The sequence below is a fragment of the Siniperca chuatsi genome, linkage group LG22, assembly GCF_020085105.1.
Source record: "Siniperca chuatsi isolate FFG_IHB_CAS linkage group LG22, ASM2008510v1, whole genome shotgun sequence".
In the NCBI taxonomy this organism is placed as follows: domain Eukaryota; kingdom Metazoa; phylum Chordata; class Actinopteri; order Centrarchiformes; family Sinipercidae; genus Siniperca; species Siniperca chuatsi.
This window is the reverse complement of record NC_058063.1, coordinates 21,286,771-21,306,041: the sequence shown is the minus strand read 5'-3', so window position 1 is coordinate 21,306,041 and position 19,271 is coordinate 21,286,771. Positions and strand designations below refer to the sequence as shown.

The 19,271-nt window shown below is 41.8% G+C and overlaps 2 protein-coding genes and 1 long non-coding RNA gene across 3 annotated transcripts in view; 2 read left to right on the top strand and 1 right to left on the bottom strand.

The window, feature by feature from the left end:
• Window positions 1–19,271, bottom strand: part of LOC122870258 (low affinity immunoglobulin gamma Fc region receptor III-like) — a 1,099,642-nt gene that overhangs the window by 432,584 nt on the left and 647,787 nt on the right. The gene's annotated exons all lie outside the window — the stretch shown is intronic.
• LOC122870347 lies at window positions 14,018–14,646 on the top strand. Its single transcript, XR_006376554.1, has 3 exons — window positions 14,018–14,132; window positions 14,226–14,510; window positions 14,589–14,646. It is a non-coding gene; the product is annotated as an uncharacterized LOC122870347 (long non-coding RNA).
• Window positions 17,475–19,271, top strand: part of LOC122870227 (butyrophilin subfamily 1 member A1-like) — a 32,173-nt gene continuing 30,376 nt past the window's right edge. Inside the window, exon 1 of the mRNA XM_044184255.1 lies at window positions 17,475–17,517. The gene's annotated coding sequence lies outside the window, so the exon portion shown is untranslated. The remainder of the gene's footprint in view (window positions 17,518–19,271) is intronic.

Below are 19,271 nucleotides of genomic sequence, written 5' to 3'. Positions count from 1 at the left end.
AAATGTGTGCTCACGTGGTTACAAACAGACACAGCTGGTCAATAAAGTTGATTCTCATATTGATTATGAAGTTAACAGGTACTTTCAACTCATACATTTGACTTAATACTGCGTTTTATTTTAACTCCAAAGTTCCATTATGAGAAAACACAAAAGATTAATTTTGTACCTGATGAGCTTGAGGGAGTGTTGGAGGACGGCCAGCAATGATCATTACAGAAAGACAATGAATTGTGAATTGTGTACACCATGCAGATTTCTCCAAGCCTTGGCTGAGGAACTCAATACCTGAATGGGCCATAGATTTCCTCAGCACCCATAAAGCTCAGCCTATTAGCCTTCTGCCTGCACCTCAGTCTGTTCATGTCCCAGAAGGAAGCGTGGCTCCTGCCGACGTTGTGCCTCTCCGCTGCCCAGCTGCTCGTCCTCACCGCTGCCCAGTGCCTCAGAGCCATCATCAGTCCTGCCTGGTCCCCAGTCTGTGGTTCAGCCAACACCAGTTCCTGCACCACAGCAGTCATCATTCCCTGCGTGGCAGCTATCTCCAATCCCTGTTGGGCCGCAGCAGCCTCCTGAACTCCTTGCTTGACAGCAACAACCTCCTGAACTCCCTGCTGGGCCGCAGTAGCCTCCTGAACTCCCTGTTGGGCCGCAACAGCCTCCTGAACTCCCTGCTGGGCTGCAACAACCTCCTGAACTCCCTGCTTGGCAGCAACAACCTCCTGAACTCCCTGCTGGGCCGCAACAACCTCCTGAACTCCCTGCTGGGCCTCAACAGCCTCCTGAACTCCCTGCTTGGCTGCAACAGCCACCTGAATTCTCTGAGCTGCAGCACTGTCCTGAACCTCCTGAGCTGCAGCACGCTCCTGTCCTTGCGGAGATACAGCTCAATCCAGTATCTGAGCGGCTGCAATCTCCTGTTCCTGTGGAGCTGCAGCAGTCTTCAATGGCTGAGCTGCAGTTGTCTCCTGTTCCTCCTGAGCGGCAGCTACCACCAGTCTCTGAGCTACTGCAATCACCTAGCTCAGATCTGCAGTAGCCACCAGTTTCTGAGCTGCAGAATCCACCTGAACTCTCTGAGTTGCAGCAGTCAACTGAAACTCATCTGCTGCAGCACACTCCTGCCGCTGCAGGATCACAGGTGCCACGTCCTGCCGCTGCAGCAGTCGCTCGATCTCCCTGAACCTTCTGTGTCGCAGCTGCCTCCTGAACTTCCTGTTGAACTGCAGCAGTCACATTTTCTTGCGGAGCTGCAGCAATCTCCTGAAGTGGTCTTTGCTCCCAGCCCCCTTTTCGACCCCAGGAGGGTTCCCGCAGAAGTCACCTTTTCCTGCGGAGCTGTAGCAATCTCCTGAAGTGGTCTTTGCTCCCAGCCCCCTTTTCGACCCCAGGAGGGTTCCCGCCTTCGTCGCCGGCCTGCAGAGGGCTTCTGCCTTCACCGTCAGTCTCCAGTCTGACCTCCAGAGGGGTTTTGTCATCGGCGCTGACCTCCTGTGTTGCTCCACACGTTTGGTCAGCATGCTCTGCCCTTCGGCCCTCCTGCCTCCTCGATGCCCTCCAGACCTGGTCTGCCTTTTTATCCAGCCCTCAGGCCCTCTGGCGGACAGCCTGGGGCAGGACAAAAAGCGGTGCTGCAGATCTCAGGTTTTCGGCTCAGACTTTGCGCTGCCTCCAGGCCGTCTGCCTGAGGTCTTCTGCTCTGCACCTGTCCAGCCCTCGGGCCATCCGCCCTCGGTACCCTGCACCACCTTTGTCCAGCCTCCAGGTCCCATGACCCCTGTCTGGTAGCTTTGCTTCCTGTCATTGATTGCTTGAATTTTTCACCAGTGTCAATTAGTTTCACCTGTGTCTCGTTGTCTCCCCTCCCAGTGTATTTAAGTCTGTGTCAGTGTCAGATCGTCTTTGTATCTTGTGTTGAGCATTTCAACCTATCCCTGTGTTGTCTTGTGTTTTGTGGACTTTCTGCTTTGGTTTTGTACTACTGCTTTTGGATTTTGGATTTTGGATTTTGGATTTAGGATTTTGTCTGCTCCTTCTTGGACTCATTTGCCTGTTCGGACTGCTCTCCTTAGTTTTTGTTTTATCTCTGCCTGCCTGACTACCCATGTAAGCCTGATCTCTATTAAATCATTGATCTGCACCTGCCGTGCCTACGTGTCTGCATTTTGGTTCCTACTCCTGCTTTCCTGCTCGACACACCCCAACAGTACTTACTGTGAATCTTTTTAAAAAGTTGGTTAAGGTTACAGCAATAAACTTAAGTTGACACACAAACTTATGTGTATTTTTCTCAAAGATGTTAATCAACTAATCCTTTTTCTCCCAGACTGATCTTTCTTAATTCCTTTTGAATCCAGTCCCTTTCTTTATCTCCTCCTATATAACCTTATTTGTTCCTGCAGGAAGATGTTTGTAAACGCAGCATGAACAGGGCTAAACTTTATATGAAAACTATTCTAACAAACTTCTTATAAGTCAAGCTTCAATTACACATGCTATGGGAAAAAATTACAGGCCGGGCTTTTGAGCAGCTCGTCAGTATGACACATCAATAGTGAAACAAACCAACAGATTCAGAGAGGTCGACATAGGTTGACGTTTGTGGTTTTTTTATGTATGAAACCTTATAAAGTAACATATTCATACTTCCTTATTGCATGTCAGGCGAGAGCATCACAACATCACATTAGAGAGTTTGCAGTCGTCATACAGCAGGTAAGAGTTGCTTAAAACTTGTATGTTAAATGTTAGTTGTGTCATAATTTCATAATCTTTGACTGTTAAAACAATGTCCAGATTATTTTATGGACTTATTATTACTATTATTACTTATTACTTTTTATTAAAGTGGAGAAGTGGGTCCAGCGACCCTGAAATGTCCCTAGCAATAATTTTAATCAAAGAATGTAAAAATATAACCACTGTTGTTAGTAAGTGCCTATTCAGTGTATTTGGTACAGAAACGGATCTCCTTCTCTAATGCGTTTTTAAGTTTTGAAAGATTACATCCTCCCTCCTCATATGCCTCACAGTGGTTTGGTGACTGCCTACAGCCACGGCTCCTTTTTTACTGCCGAAATATATATGAATATGAATTATGAGCTCATACAACCACTGAATCTTTTGTAGTGATGAGAAGATCGTTTCGGTCACTCTCCGAACGATATGTAACGTATCCCTTAAAGCTTGAATCTGGTGCTCCTCACTGTCCCACCAGCTTCAAGATTTAAAGGATATGTTTAGATTAAGAAAAAAAAAAAAACATTACACATAAGCGATTCCCTTCATGGACATTTCAGGCATTATTAGACTGTCAGGGATTTCCACAGTCTGCATAGATGAGCAGTTAGGAAGTCACAAAACGTGCACGAAACGTTTGTTTTTGTTCAGTTCAAAACAGAAAGTCACATCAGAAGCAGAAAAAAAAACATATCACACTGGAACAATCTATAAATATACCTCATCTCATGTAAATGGCTGAAAACGAGGACATCTGATAGGACAATTCCCTTCTGCAAAAAATGCATTTGTTAGTTGAGCCATGGCACGAAGTCTCAAAACACAAGTTCACAAATGACAAGCAGTTTGTCAATGCAGGTTCACCAGTTTGTATAAAAATGTAACATCGAACTATGTTTTTGATGAAAATGCAAATACTTTTAAATACATTTATATATTTTTATATTTATAAACAATGATACATATTTGTGTGCCATTAATACATAAATCACGAAATACATTTGTGAATGTTCTGTCTGATTCCATACAGACATTTCGTCTGTGAGCTGTGTGGTTTAGTCAGTTTCAACAGGAAGTCACAGCTGATCAGGAGCGAAACACTTTCGGAGCACTAAGACGGAAAATGAGAAAGTATAACCAAACGAAAATCAAATCTAGAATTACTACATGTTCATCCTAATTTTCCACTCCGTAAAGAGATGTTTGGTGTCATTTTTATGAAAACAACCAGACTAAGTCTTTGATCTTTTTTAAACTCATTTTTATTTTTCAGGAGTCCAGGATGCTGCATCCAAACCATGAGTCCAACCATGGAGAGTCCTTCGGGACCTTCAGGGGTTTGCTTTTCCTCGTTCTTCTGATGCAGCCTTTTGGAGGTAATTTCCATGCACAACACTCCGCTAACACACTGATGTGTGCATGTGTCGGAAAGCAGAAGACACGAGTCAGCTTCTGACCAAAAGAAAAAAGGAATCCATTTCTGTAACGACGATTTCGTCAGAAGAGGAGATGAAAATCGATGACATTGTAATCATTCACATGAAAATGAATGCATGAATTTATTGGCAATATAACACATTTATTATAAAATTCTACGATCATTACATAAGTCTGCAGCCACACCGGTAGCTCTGTGAGGATATACTTGTCGTGTGGATGTCACGCAAGGGAACTGGGAACACAAGGAATAGGACCCAAATGCAGACTTAGAGGCAGAGCAGATGCAGTTCATTAATTTATTGCAGGGAAAGGCTTACACATATAGTCAGGCAAATCGGGAGGGCAGTCCAAGGCAGGCAAACAAATCAGACAAGGAGCAGGCGATAAATGAAATCCAAAAATCCAGGCGAGGTCCAAGTAAATGCAGAAATAAATCCAAGAGATTCAGGAGAAGCACAGGAAACAAGGCTGGGACACCTGACATTTAAACCACATTCCACTGCTGATGCCAAATGATAATGACAACGAACTGACACTGAACAAAAGAAAAACCCGGACTAAATACACTTAGGTAGGGGAGACAACGAGACACAGGTGCAATTAATCAAGGCGGGGCCAACAATCTAATCTGGAGGGAAAGCAAACAAAGACAGGAAGTAAAACCACAAGACACACGAGGAGAGGAGAACACAACAAAATAAAACCAGAAACAGGGCCAAGCGGAAGATATCAGGCAGACGGCCTGAGGGCTGGACAAGTGCGGAGCTGGGGAACTCGGGCGGAGGGACCAGCGGCGAAGACCGAAACCACCTGGAGGTCACTGGCGGAATTCTGGCGGCACAGGCTGAAGGTCAGAAGGCAGATGATCACTGGAGGCCGGCGGTGTGGCTGGAGAACAAGATCGGGGCCTGGCGACAGCGCAGCAGGACAGGAAGCCAGTGAAGATGAGACTGGTAGGGGAGCCGGTGGAACCTGTGGAACAGGAAGGTGCTGCAGCAGCTCAGGTGGAGCTCAAGCGGAGCTTGTGGGTGAGGCTGCGGCCCAGCAGAGGCAGGTCTGTGGGGCGGCTGCGGCCCAGCAGAGGCAGGTCTGTGGGGCGGCTGCGGCCCAGCAGAGGCAGGGCTGTGGGGCGGCTGCGGCCCAGCAGAGGCAGGGCTGTGGGGCGGCTGCGGCCCCGCAGGGAGTCTAGGGGGCTGTTGTGGCGCAGGAACTGGAGACCGCCGTGCCACAGGAACCGGGCCCGAGGCAGAGCAGATGCAGTTAATTTATTTATTGCAGGGGAAAGGCTTACACGTATAAGGCAGGAAGAGGTCCAAATCGGGAGGGCAGTCCAAGACAGGCGATAAACGAAATCCAAAAATCCAGGCGAGGTCCAAGCAAATGCAGAAATAAATCCAAGAGATTCAGGAGAAGCACAGGAAACAAGGCTGGGACACCTGACATTTAAACCACATACCACTGCTGATGCCAAATGATAATGACAACGAACTGACACTGAACAAAGGAAAAAACCCGGACTAAATGCACTTAGGTAGGGGAGACAACGAGACACAGGTGCAATTAATCAAGGCGGGGCCAACAATCTAAACTTGAGGTTAATGCTAATGCCATATGTTAACATGCTCACAATGACAATGATTTGTAGCAGGTATAATTTTACCTTGCTCACCATCTTAGTTTAGTGTGTTAGCATGATTTCATTTAACAGTTCGTTTTTAATGCAGCTCTGATAACTTTACTAAATTATTTCTTATTTTTAGAATTTAAAATTTCATTTTGATGTATTATAACTGAGCTGCTGTTTCTTGTTTGTTCTTTCATTTTCCTTACAGCGCTGTCAGAGTTGATTTGTTCACATCAACCAATCGTGGCCCTGGTTGGTGATGATGTCATTCTGCCATGTCACCTTGAACCTAACATCAGTGCCAGTTCTGAGAGAGTGGAGTGGACCAAACCTGGTTTGGACCAAGAGTACATCCATGTTCACCAAGATGGACGACTGTTTCATCAGCAGCTAAATCCATCTTATCATAATCGTACAAGTCTGTTTGTGGATGAACTGACAAACGGAAACATCTCCATGAAAATCTTCAGCGTGAAAATCTCTGATGCAGGAAAATACTTTTGCTTCCTTCCATCAATACACGAGGAAGCTTCCATCCAACTCACTGTTGGTGAGTGAGACTCGCTGCCACGAGCATGAGGATTTCCCTGAAATCTAACAAACGTGTTGAATGCATTTCCTTCCTTATAAAACATTTTTAAAGCTGATTCTCGGAACAGTTTGAAACCTGTATCGTGTACAGCCATGTTTAGTCACTAGCAGTCTTCTTCTTCCTGCTGCGTTTCTTGGCACATTACTGCCACCTGTAGATCAGTGGAAAAATGTGAAACCAATGGCAACATTGTGCATCGTGTCACCTGCACAAAGATAAACAGGGACCCACTGATAAAAACATTGCTTCACAGCACTTGCAGAGGTCAAGAACACCACAGGGTGCCTTTAAACTCCACATAATAACAGCTGATGGTGATGATTTGCTATAAAAGGTGGCAGAGAAGAAGACAAATGTTTTATGAGGTAGTAAATACATTCAACATGTTTGCAAAGGTTTCAAGAGGGTTTTTTTTTTTTGGTCTTTCCCTAAAAAGTGCTTCTGTAGTTTAACAATGATACAAATCAGTGACATGTCTTATTTGCTGAAGTGTTTGATCTGAACCCACTGTTCTAAATTCCTCCTCTTATCCTCAGGTGCTGTCTCCACGCCCATCACAGAGGTTACCTTAAATAAGAGTGGAAGGGTAGTTTTACAGTGTGAGTCTGCAGGCTGGTATCCAGAGCCTGAGGTGTTCTGGCTGGACGGTGAGGGAAAGCTCGTCTCTGCTGGACCTACAGAGACCATCAGAGGTCCTGATGACCTCTATACTGTCAGCAGCAGAGTGACTGTGGAGACGAGACAGGGCAACAACTTCACCTGTAGAGTCCAACAGCAGAACATCAACCAGGCCAGAGAGACACACATCCATGTTCCAGGTAGGAAAGATTTCTATATAAATTATACTTCATTTTGACAGTTTTAAACTGCCGAGGCCTAATTTGATTTAAAATGTCATGCTGTTCTGTGTTTTTATCATTTCAGCTGATGTCTTCACGGTTCAATCCTCTTTTGAGTGGATTTGGATCATCGTCCTTTTTTTTTGCATTGCTGCTTTGCTGGTCATTATTATCCCACCGATCAAGAACAGTAAGTCACATTCAATTATTTTCCCTTGTTTTATGTAAAGTTACTGTCAGAGCTTTTTTTCTGTTGTTGTGAAATGAAATCCCAAAGTATCAATAAAACAAAGACCAGAATGTTCAGGATTTAAGATTAAAATATACTTTTGATATAGTGTAGGTGAAATGCAAAAACTGAATGGGGAATATAAAATGTGGTTCAGATGGTGCAGAGGTATAAGCACTCGTCCAACACCAGAGAGTGCTGGATATCTAGATAGATAGATAGATAGATAGGCTCTTACTTTTATTGATCCCAAACTGGGAAATTCTTGTTTTACAGCAACAGGTTATCCAGACATTATCAATATAATTTTTTCTCTTCTAGTCCTGATATTAATGTTTATTGCAAACAATAAACAACATGTAACAAAATGAATTAATATAACTCAATACAGAGTATAAGAAATAACCTTAGGCAAACTGCATAAAAATAAGATATATATCTATAGAATACGCAATATAAAGAATATACTAGAATGCAATATAAATATAATAAAATATAAACATAGGATAACATATATACATTAGACAAGTGTGAAAAGTTGTTGACGTTTTTCTAAAGATGCAATGAGGTAGAGTAGGAGTATAAAGATGTCCAAATTCACCATGAGCAAAGTTACTGGAGGAGCAAACAGAGTTTGGCTGAGACAGAAACTATAATGAGTTCTCTTTTAGACAGAGGTGATGTGTTGTAGACAGTTATTGCTTTGGGCAGGAAAGATTTCCTGTATGGGTCTTTCTGTTAGAGAACGTTGCTCTGCTGTCTGTCCAGTAGGTGGTCAGGATTATCCATAATTGATGACAATTTGTTCAGTGTCCTCCTCTCAACCACAACTTCAAAGGTCTCTGGTTTGCAGCCAATTACAGAGTCCGCCTTCTTAATCAGTTTATTAAGTCTGTTGTTGTCGCTGGCTCCAATTCTGCCTGCTTTAAGTTTGTTCAGACTCCATTCAGCACAGCTGTCAGTGTTCCCACCTGTATGTCTTCGTCAATGCACTGGTGACTCTCACTGGTTGGTCTGGGAGCCTGTTCCAGACGAGGGTGAGATCAGTGTAACAAGAAAAACTGACCGTCACTAGTCTGTGGTACTAGTCTCAAATGTTTTGTTCCTCATGGAAAACATAAATGTTATACCTGAAATGCAAGTAAATGTCTCTTCTCCTGTCATTTTGATGTAAAACATATTTTCAGCTCAACCATCATATTTCTGTTGTGCTTCTTTAGTTTCTTATTTTCACGCGTTTAATGTTCTATGGAAAACGACACGAACACAGCAAATTTTAAAAGATTTCTTCTTCTGTTGGCACACAGGAATCAAGAGGAAACGGGAAGCTACAACTGAGAATTTATGGCTGACAGTCCAGAGTCATCCAGACTGATTGGACAAATGGATGAACTGGAGAACCAGGGAGCAACTGGGGAAGGAAGAGAGACTGCAGACCAACATGAAAAGAGAAAGGCAGAACAAACAAACAAATAAGCTACGAAAGACAGAAACAACAAGAAAACATTACATAGCATAGCATTACAAAAAAGAAGGGGAAAAAAATGTAATGTGTGAAAATGGAGAAGACAGAGGAAGTGGAGAGGACACTTCAGCCTGTGAGGAAGATGGTGTTGTAGGAATTTCTGAAATAAAGTGAATTCAACAACAACATCTCTTTCAGAGTTTTATTGCAATATTCAAACAGACATTTGCAAATGGATTCTCCGCCTGTCGGCTGAGAGAACGCCTTTACAAACCTGAGTCACCTGACAATGACACCTAAACAGTGCTGGTAATGGTAGCTTGAACACTTTCACGCAAAGATAAACAAATCAAAGTTTCGCCCTGTGTTCTCATCTGAAGGACAGACAGTGCTCATGCATGAAAGATGGTGTAGTCCCTCATTCGTCCAGCAGTGTTCTATCGTAGAAAAGGTTTCAGTCGTAGTCATCTGGACGCTGTTTTCAGAATCAAGACGTTTCGGCTCCCATCCGGAAGTCATTCTCAATTGTGAAAAAATGGGACGGGAACTCAGAAATTTAAGCTACTCTGTGTTACATAAGCCCCGCCCTCAGGAAGGAGTCTACCTGAGTATCTGTTGATTAGCTATTTTCACCTGAAACTGACTTAATTGTTTTCATGATAGCCCAGTAATCAGTAATCAGGCCTATTGTTTTCTGGCTACACCTCCCTCATCACTGTTAAGTACCTGATTAGCATATGATTGGCGTGACCAAGGTGCTAATATACTGTGGTAAACTTTGGGCAGATTGAATCTCAGACCACCATTTCTGTTCAAAGAGGGGTTTTCTTTTTTCACAAAAATGGCTTCCTTGACTCCACTTTCAAACCAACTCTTCTCTCTACTTAGAATCTTCACCTCGCTGTCTTCAAACGTGTGGTTTGTAGCATGCATGAAACAGCCAACTTTTATAATAAGAGATCAGTAAGCTATGAAATCACACGAGAGTACAATAAGCTCAGAGTATAATTTAATTTTCAACTTAATTTTCATTTTTTATTAATTTTCATTACAGTGAACAGAAATAAGATTCCCTCATGATACAGCAAGAAGCATTGAGGAGATGAAACCTGAACTTCAGGAAGAGCAACACCGAGAAAACTTACAGTATATAGCACAATGCATGCAGCATGAAGCATTTTATCATACAATGTGACTTTAAAACAAACTAATGGAGATTATTAAATCTCTCTTAAGGACAAAAGTCAAGCTAAGGAACTTGTCTCCAGTGCAACTGTTGATGTGTTTTTAATAGTTTTTGGATGACAATGGAGCTCTATGGCACAGAGGAAGAAGAAGATGAAAATAAGTGTATTATTTCATCTGGTAGTTAAACATATTGAATTGGATATTATTGATTGTATGCAGTGCATCTCAAAGAGAAATATTGTACTTTTTACTGCAGCTTTAATTATTTTTTAGCTCAACTTCAAACATCTGCAGCAGTAAAATGCAACACACACATTAATGCAGCAGGAATATTAATCCAGAAACATCAGATATAATAAAACACTGCACAGTATTTTACTGCACAGGGACGACTTTTACTTTTGATACTTTAAGTACATTTTGCTGATAATACTTAGATACTTTTACTCAAGTAAGGTTTTGAATGCAGGACTTGTTCTTGTAGTGGAGTAGTTGTACCTCCCTGTCAAGCCCACTGACCTCAGTACGCTGAGTTCTCTGCAGGACGGCCTGTCTGACATAAAAAATTGGATGTCGATAAATTTTCTTCAGCTCAACTCAAATAAAACTGAAATCCTTGTTATTGGGCCCCAACACATCACTAAACAAATACTGCCATCTACTGGTAACCTGTCACAACATATCGAGCCTGTTGCAAGAAATCTTGGTGTCCTGTTTGATAGCAGTTTATGTTTTGAGCAACATCTCACTAAGCTTGTCCAATCATGTTTCTATCACCTCAGAAACAAAAATCCGATCTATTTTAAATCTTAGTGATGCAGAAACTGTTGTACGTGCTTTTATCTCCTCACAGCTTAATTATTGTAAACAGCCTGTTCACTTGTCTTAATCAAAAAACTTTGACACGACTGCAGACTGTACAAAACTCAGCTGCTAGGCTGTTAACCAGGACCAAGAGGTCCGACCACATCACACCTGTTTTAGCCTCTTTACACTGGCTCCCTGTTTGTTTCAGGACTGATTTTAAGATCTTGTTGATTACTTTTAAGGCTCGTCATGGCTCCAGACTATATTTTAGACCTTGTAATCCCTTATGAACCTTCACGTAGTTTGAGATCTTCGGGCAGGGGTCTCCTGTCTGTTCCTGAGTCCAGGATGGAAACTAAGGGGGACAGAGCTTTTACCATCAGGGCCCCGAGGCTCTGGAACAACCTGCCCGAAGACATCAGGTTGTCTGAGTCAGTGTCTTCGTTTAAGTCTCTTCTCAAAACACATTTTTATCTGAAAGCAGATCCTGATTTTACCTGAACTGGCTGTTTATTTTATTGTTTATTTTATTGCTTTTGTGTATTTTATGTATTTTATTTCTTTATATTTCGTCATTCACTGTGGTATTTTATTTCTCTTGTTGTGAAGCACTTTGTACTTTGTTTTGATAAGTGCTCTATAAATAAAGTTTTATTATTATTTTTATTATTATTTTCACAGTGTGGTGTTAGTACTTTTACTGAAGTAAAGGATGTGAAAACTTCTTCAGCCACTGGTGCTTTTTACAGTCATGGTTAGCTGAATAAATACTACGTATAAGTAGCTAATAAGATCATTTATACCTGAATCAATCAGATGGGTCAGAGGTAGTTTGAGTTTCTGGATAATTAAGAAGGGAGAGCCGATCTGCTGGAGTCCACACTGCAATGTTTCAGTTCAACCACAAGAGGGCACAACAGCCTTTCTGACAGGCAAAATACTCAACATGGTTTCCTTTAAACCACAGTCTAACCATTTAAATGCACATGTCATTTTTACAAAGTGGGAGACAAAACATCTGCTTGTTTAACCCTTAATGAGGTCTGAACCAACAATTTTAAGTTAATTTACCTTCAGTGTCACTGCAAAAGGGAAAGTAACTACTTCCCCACCTTCTTGTTTATATGCTAAGAGTCTATACTGACAAAATCAGAAGCTTTCCTACTTTCCTCTTTATACACAATGTATAAATGTAGTCAGTGCAAGCTCTGTATGCAAACGAATAATAGATATGGTCAAACATCCAGATAATATAAAAACAGTTATGGACAGTCTATAGCAGCCTCAGCACCATCTGTCACAGATGTGTGTACAAGACAACATGACTGAGGACCCAAATGCAGACACTGAGGCACAAAAAGGAGTTTCCTAAATCAGTGTTCATATTAACAGACTCACAGTCAGGCACGAGAAGGCAGTCCAAACAAGCAAACAAATCCAAAAGAAACAGGCAGCAGGTCAGAAAGAGGCAGCAGAAACAGGCAGCAGGTCAGAAACAGGCAGCAGATCAGAAACAGGCAGCAGGTCAGAAACAGGCAGCAGATCAGAAACAGGCAGCAGGTCAGAAACAGGCAGGCAGGTCAGAAACAGGCAGCAGATCAGAAACAGGCAGGCAGGTCAGAAACAGGCAGCAGATCAGTAACAGGCAGCAGATCAGAAACAGGCAGCAGATCAGTAACAGGCAGCAGATCAGAAACAGGCAGCAGGTCAGAAACAGGCAGCAGATCAGAAACAGGCAGCAGATCAGAAACAGGCAGCAGATCAGTAACAGGCAGCAGATCAGAAACAGGCAGCAGGTCAGAAACAGGCAGCAGAAACAGGCAGCAGAAACAGGCAGCAGATCAGAAACACAGGTAAGAAACGTAAGGCGGAAAATCAGTAGCAGGAAAACAAGGACAGGTAGTGGGACAAGTACTCATGCTTCCTCATTTTCATTTTTCAACATACATGAAAACCCTCTGCAGTCAATCAAACACAAACAGTTTGGGCCTGGGGGAAGTGAGGAGTGAGACAGACTGAGGAAAATAAAAAGACCTGAGGCGGCCGTCATGATGCTGCTGAAGGAAGTGGGTTTTTGCTGATCAAAAGCTGAATCCTCAAATGAAAATGTAAAGCAGGAAATGGGTATTATATGGCCCCTTTAAGAAAAAACATAAACAAAATGAATGCAAACCTACAGACTCTAGTCAGAGGTGGAGACAGATATTGTGTTTGATATGGTTAAGATTTACAGAGTCTGTTGATTTTAGAAACATATATAGTATTTAGAAAAGCCGACCCAGACCGGTTGACTTGAGAACACTAAAATGTCTTCATTTACTTGTATGAATTTTAATTTCTTGAGCACAACTGCCTCCATGCCAGGGAACCCGTCGTATATCACATATGAAATGAGAAAGGCAGTTTAATGTTTAAATCAACACTTTGTTGCAGGACTGCATGGACAGCTGTTTGCACGGAGGTAATTTCAGTGCAAAACACATGAATAACACCATTATGTGCACTGGAAGTTAAAGGACACAACTCAACTTCATCAACTTTAACTTCAACAAATGTTTCCAAACTATTATCCCAAATATTAGCAAACTGATTAATACCCTCCAGATTCAGCGTTAGCTGCTTCTTATTTTCAGTGCCAATGTCAGGTTGTTGAGTTTGCTAACGGTACTGTACTTTACTTTAACCATATAAATTACAGTTACTGTGGTTTAGTCTATTCTCAGATGTTGAGTCCTGCACAAATGACAAAAATGCCGCTAGAGGTCACAATTCCCAAAGCAGTTTTATTCAGACTAATGTGGGCCATTTACTCATTAGTAGCTCCTGACCTACACACAGATCTACAGAGTCCTGTAGTTAGAAAGGCAGCCAGGAATTAAACCACAGATCTGTTTCTCAGGTCAACTTCAGCTGATTGGTCCATCTCAACCAATAGTGGCGATAGTTGGTGATGACATCATTTTCCCATGCCACCTGGAACCTGCAATGAATGCTTCTGACATGAGGTTGGAGTGAGCTGAGGCCTGGGTTTGTGTCTGTGAGGGCAAACAGTCAAGAATACGTAGTATCCAAACAGCCGTCCTACAGAGGAAGAACATCAGTGTCCATTGACAAACTGGAGCTCGGAGACGTTTCACTGAAACTCTCCAACGTAAAAGTCTCTGATGAGCAAACATGCAGACGTTCCCACAGTACCAAGCTTGTTGTTGGTAAATGGATACACAGTATATTTGTATCATTTAACATTTATATTTTAATAATATGATATAGAGCATGTATGTGTTTCTTTTTACATAACTTAGAAATGTACTGTAAGATGTCCACTTCTGGCAGAGCTGTGCCCATACATCAGCAAATACAGCAGACTGACAAACATGGACGAAATGTTTGGAAGCTGCTGATCGCAGTCACCATGAGGAAACAGTCAGCGGTGGAAGAAGTATTCAGATCTTTTACTTAAAGGTGCTGATGACCTCTGGCTGTCAGCAGCAGAGTGACTGTGGAGACGAGACACGGCAACAGCTTCACCTGTAGAGTCCAACAGCAGAACATCAACCAGGCCAGAGAGACACACATCCATGTTCCAGGTAGGAATGATTAATAAATGTATCACATGCTTACTATAAATACAATGTGATTGATCATTTCAGTTGATATCTTCACAGTCCTGTCGAGGTACGTGAAATGTGTCTTGGCTCCAGGATTTATCGGTGTCTTGCTGTGTGCTTTTAAATTTCAAGATACTATCACTATTTCTTTCCTTCTCTTAAAGTAATGGATAAACGCTGTTTCACTCTTATTCTACAGCTACAAGCATGTGACTGAAGATCTAAGGGGCCCACTGAGTGTCATGTAAGCAAAGTGCTATGGTCCTAAGATTTATAGACATGCAACTCTGTAGCTAACAGGAAGGCAGTGTGAAAAACTGAGTAATGTGTGTTACCCCTTAAAGAAAAAAGGCAGCATTGGTTGTTTGTTCAGTTGATACAAAGCATTTGATTTGACAGCAGGGTTTTCATCCTGTCCTCTATCAACAGTCAACGCTGGTGTCCTTGAACCATGAAACTAAAGTGACAAATTACCAGTTGTGTTTCTCACTAGGTGAGAGAAATGCTGGTCGATCTAAACTCAAGAGGGGAAACACAGACAGCTGACCTGTGCCACAGCAGGAAGCAGCTCAAACAATTCACACTGGGCTGTGATATTATGACTGATAGCTTGTGCTGTGCACACCCTGTATGTAAGATGTTTTTCCATGTGTAGTCTAACTCATGCAACTTCTCAGGCCAGCAGCTGTAGCCGCACCATAGACTGCAACTAACTAACAGTTAGATAAGAGAAAGTGGTGGAAGGTACAAACCAAGGAGGAGGACCACAGAGGTGCACTGAGAGAACAAGCTGTGGGAAAATACTGAATGTTGTGTGACAGGGTGTGGCTTTAACATATAATCAACTGCTTTGTGCCTTAAACTTCAGACACAACTGGGGAGCCGTAGCTTTAAGATGGTGAGCATGTTGTGTCTCCAGATATATCTGTATTGTTTGTTTTATCAGATATATCTGTATTGTTTGTTTTATCAGATATATCTGTATTGTTTGTTTGTGTAGAAATAAATACTTATAAAAGACATTGGTAGGTCTCGTGTGGATCCCTTCTCATAAACAAACTCAGAGAGAGGTTGGCGTACCTCGACACTAGGTGGCAGAAATGCTGGTCGATCTAAACTCAAGAGGGGAAACACAGACCACTGAAATGTACCACCACAAGATGCAGACAGAAAAAACAGTATCAGGAAGTGATGCAGGTGCAGCCTCACAGAGCTGCCAGCGTGGCTGTAGGCTCTTTCTGAGTCTCTGTACAGACGAGACACGGGAGCTTTTGATAAACTTCTCACACTTTTCTTTGGATCGGCCACCAAACAGGACGAGAACACGTTCTCTTTATATATGCACATCAACCCACTTCTTCTACTTTTTATACAGTATTTATTCCAGCAGTGACATGCCTTTTCTATGTGTAGCTATAGTAACAGTCTGACCCGTATAAAGATAGTTTGTTGTCCAACTCACACCTGGACATCACAGCTACGTGTCTGTTACTAGTTTGTTATAAGTTTGCTTGTATTTGTTAACCTGAGCTTTTTGTTTAACTGAATGTCTGTATTTGTCCTCTGCATTTTTTATTTTTTTTGTCTATTGAAAGCTACTGAGAACTGGAGTCAAATTCCTTGTACGGTATGTGTCAACACAGCTGGTCCATAAAGCTGATCTTGATATTGATTATAAAGCAAACAGGTACTTTCAACTTATACAATTGACTAAACGGTCCAGTGTGGAGGATTTAGTGGCATCTAGCGTTGAAATTGCAGTTTGCAACCATTTGAATACCGCTCGCCTCACCCTCCCCTTCCAAGTCTGTAGGAGAAACTACGGTGGCCAAAACGTGAAAGGCCCTCTCTAGAGCCAGTTTTGGTTTGTCCGTTCTGGGCTACTGTAGAAACATGGCGGTGCAACATGGCGGCCTCCGTGGAAGGGGACCCGCTCCCTCTGTAGATAGAAACGGCTCTTTCTAAGGTAATGAAAACACAACGATTCTTATTTTCAGGTAATTATACACTAATGAAAACATACTTTCTGCCAATAGCTCCTCCTAAATGTTACACACTGGACCTTTAATACTGCGCTTTTTGAATGTACTCCTGTAATATTGTGATAATGCAGTATTCCACTGTGAGAAAACAAGCTCATTGGATGCTGCATGCTGTTTGACAAGAGAGAGGACGACTGGCTTTACGACCTTCCCCTCCTGTAATCAGCTTTTTGAAGCCGGGGCCTTGTCGTCTCACAGATCAAGTCTCTTTAGGTATCTGGTGTCACTGAACACTGACAATCGTGGATGCTCGCTCTTACAAAGTTGTATCACAAAGCCGGTTTATCATAAAGCTGCTTATGAACTGGCTCAGTTAACTCTGGGTTTAACAGTCCAGCTACAAGAGAGTTCATGTGAAAGAGGCAGAGTTCTTAATTACAAACATCATCAGAGACATGAGAAATACTTCATATGAAACGAGATGAGTCGTTATACAAGCAGGGAAAAGTCCTTTCTGCTTCAGCGAGGTGAAATGTATCTGATCACACAGCTTCAATAGAAAAAGAAGCTGAACAAACTCTGCAAAGTTGAGACAAAGTTCAACAAATCCTTTTCTCCCAGACTGATCTTTCTTAATTCTTTTTGAATCCAGTCCCTTTCTTTATCTCCTCCTATATAACCTTATTTGTTCCTGCAGGAAGATGTTTGTAAACACAGCATGAACAGGGCTAAACTTTATATGAAAACTACTGTAACAAACTGCTTATAAGTCAAGCTTCAGTTACATATGCTGTGGTAAAAAAAAAATACAGGCCGGGCTTTTGAGCAGCTCTTTCAGTATGGCACATCAACAGTGAAACAAACAAAACTCAGAGGTGGAGATGGGTTGATGTTTGTGGTTGGTACGTATGAAACCTTATAAAGTAACATACTCATACTTCCTCATTGCATGTCAGGCGAGAGCAACACAACATCACAGAGAGTTTGCAGTCGTCATACAGCAGGTAAGAGTTGCTTAAAACTTGCATGTTAAATGTTGGATGTGTCATAATTTCATAATCTTTGACTGTTAAAACAATATCCAGATTATTTCATGGACTTAAAAACTAATTCTCTATGTTTTCTATTAAAGTGGACTTGCATTGTTACTTGGACATTGTGGATTTTTCACACATGTAAAAGTGTGCCTGTATTTTTATACTGTTAAAAATGTTTATACGAACCATTTGAGGGAAACTCTGAACTCCATCTGGTAAATAGTGATAGACATAATTCAGTATTTTACTAATTTAATCAAAAATCTAATTTAAGGATAAAGATGGCTACTATTAGCAGTTAAAGGTCAGTTCTTTTAAATAATAGCCTAGTTAATTTTCTGTGACATTATTGATACATTAACATGTGAGAACCAATCAAAAAATTTCAGTATAACCACTGTTGTTAGTCAGTGCCTATTCAGTGTATTTGGTACACAAACGGTTAACAGATCTCCTTCTCTAGTAGGAGTCCAATGCGTTTTTAAGTTTTGAAAGATTACATCCTCCCTCCTCATATGCCTCACAGTGGTTTGGTGACTGCCTACAGCCACGGCTCCTTTTTTACTGCCGAAATATATATGAATATGAATTATGAGCTCATACAACCACTGAATCTTTTGTAGTGATGAGAAGATCGTTTAACTCTGCGAACGATATATGAGCTGGTGTGACAGTGAGGAGCATTTAAGGAAGCTTTAAGGGATACGTTTAGATTAAGAAGTCTGTCTTAATACAAAACTCACATGGCCTTATGCACATGCAGGAGTTGTTGATCACTGTAACTGAACCTGAACCTGAAGTGATGCTCGATCACAACGTCAGTGTAAGAGAAGGAAGTTCAAATCCACAGTCCTTCTTCTGTGTAAACGTTCATTCTTGAGTTAAGATGAAGATTCCAGTAACATGAAGTTTCAGCAGTTTGAGTTAAAAGTCTTTTTATTACAAATTTCAGACTTAAATATAACATCAGACAAAACATCTTCAAAAGTACAAACATACTGTACACGAGTTGAAGAAAAGAAAAAGCATTAAACACAAGTGATTCCCTTCAGAGACATTTCAGACATTATTAGACTGTCCTCAGTCTGCATAGATGCGCTGTTAGGAAGTCCCAAAACGTGCATGAAACGTTTGTTTTTGTTCAGTTCAAAACAGGAAGTCACATCAGAAGCAGAAAATATAACATATCACACTGGTACAAGCTATAAATCTACCTCATCTCATGTGATTGGCTGAAAACGAGGACATCTGATAGGACAATTCCCTTTTGCAAAAAATGCATTTGTTAGTTGAGCCATGACACAAAGTCTCAAAACACAAGTTCACAAATGACAAGCAGTTTCTAAATGCAGGTTCACCAGCTTGTATAAAAATGTAACATCGAACTATGTTTTTGATAAAAATTCTTTTCAATACATATATATTTTTTTTTATCCTTATATACAACGATACATTCCCAATAAGGAGATCGTGGGTTCGTGGGATCGATTCCCGGACCAGACCAACATCACACGATCTCTCTGGGTGGAGTCTGCATGTCCTCCCCGTGTTACCGTGGGTTCTCTCCGGGTTCTCCGGCTTCCTCCCACCGTCCAAAGACATGCATGTGTAGGTTAATTGATAACTCTAAATTGCCCGTATTGAATGAATGTGAGAGTGAATGGTTGTCTGTCCTTGTCTGTGTCTGTGTTAGCCCTGCGACGAGTTGGCCACTGTCCAGG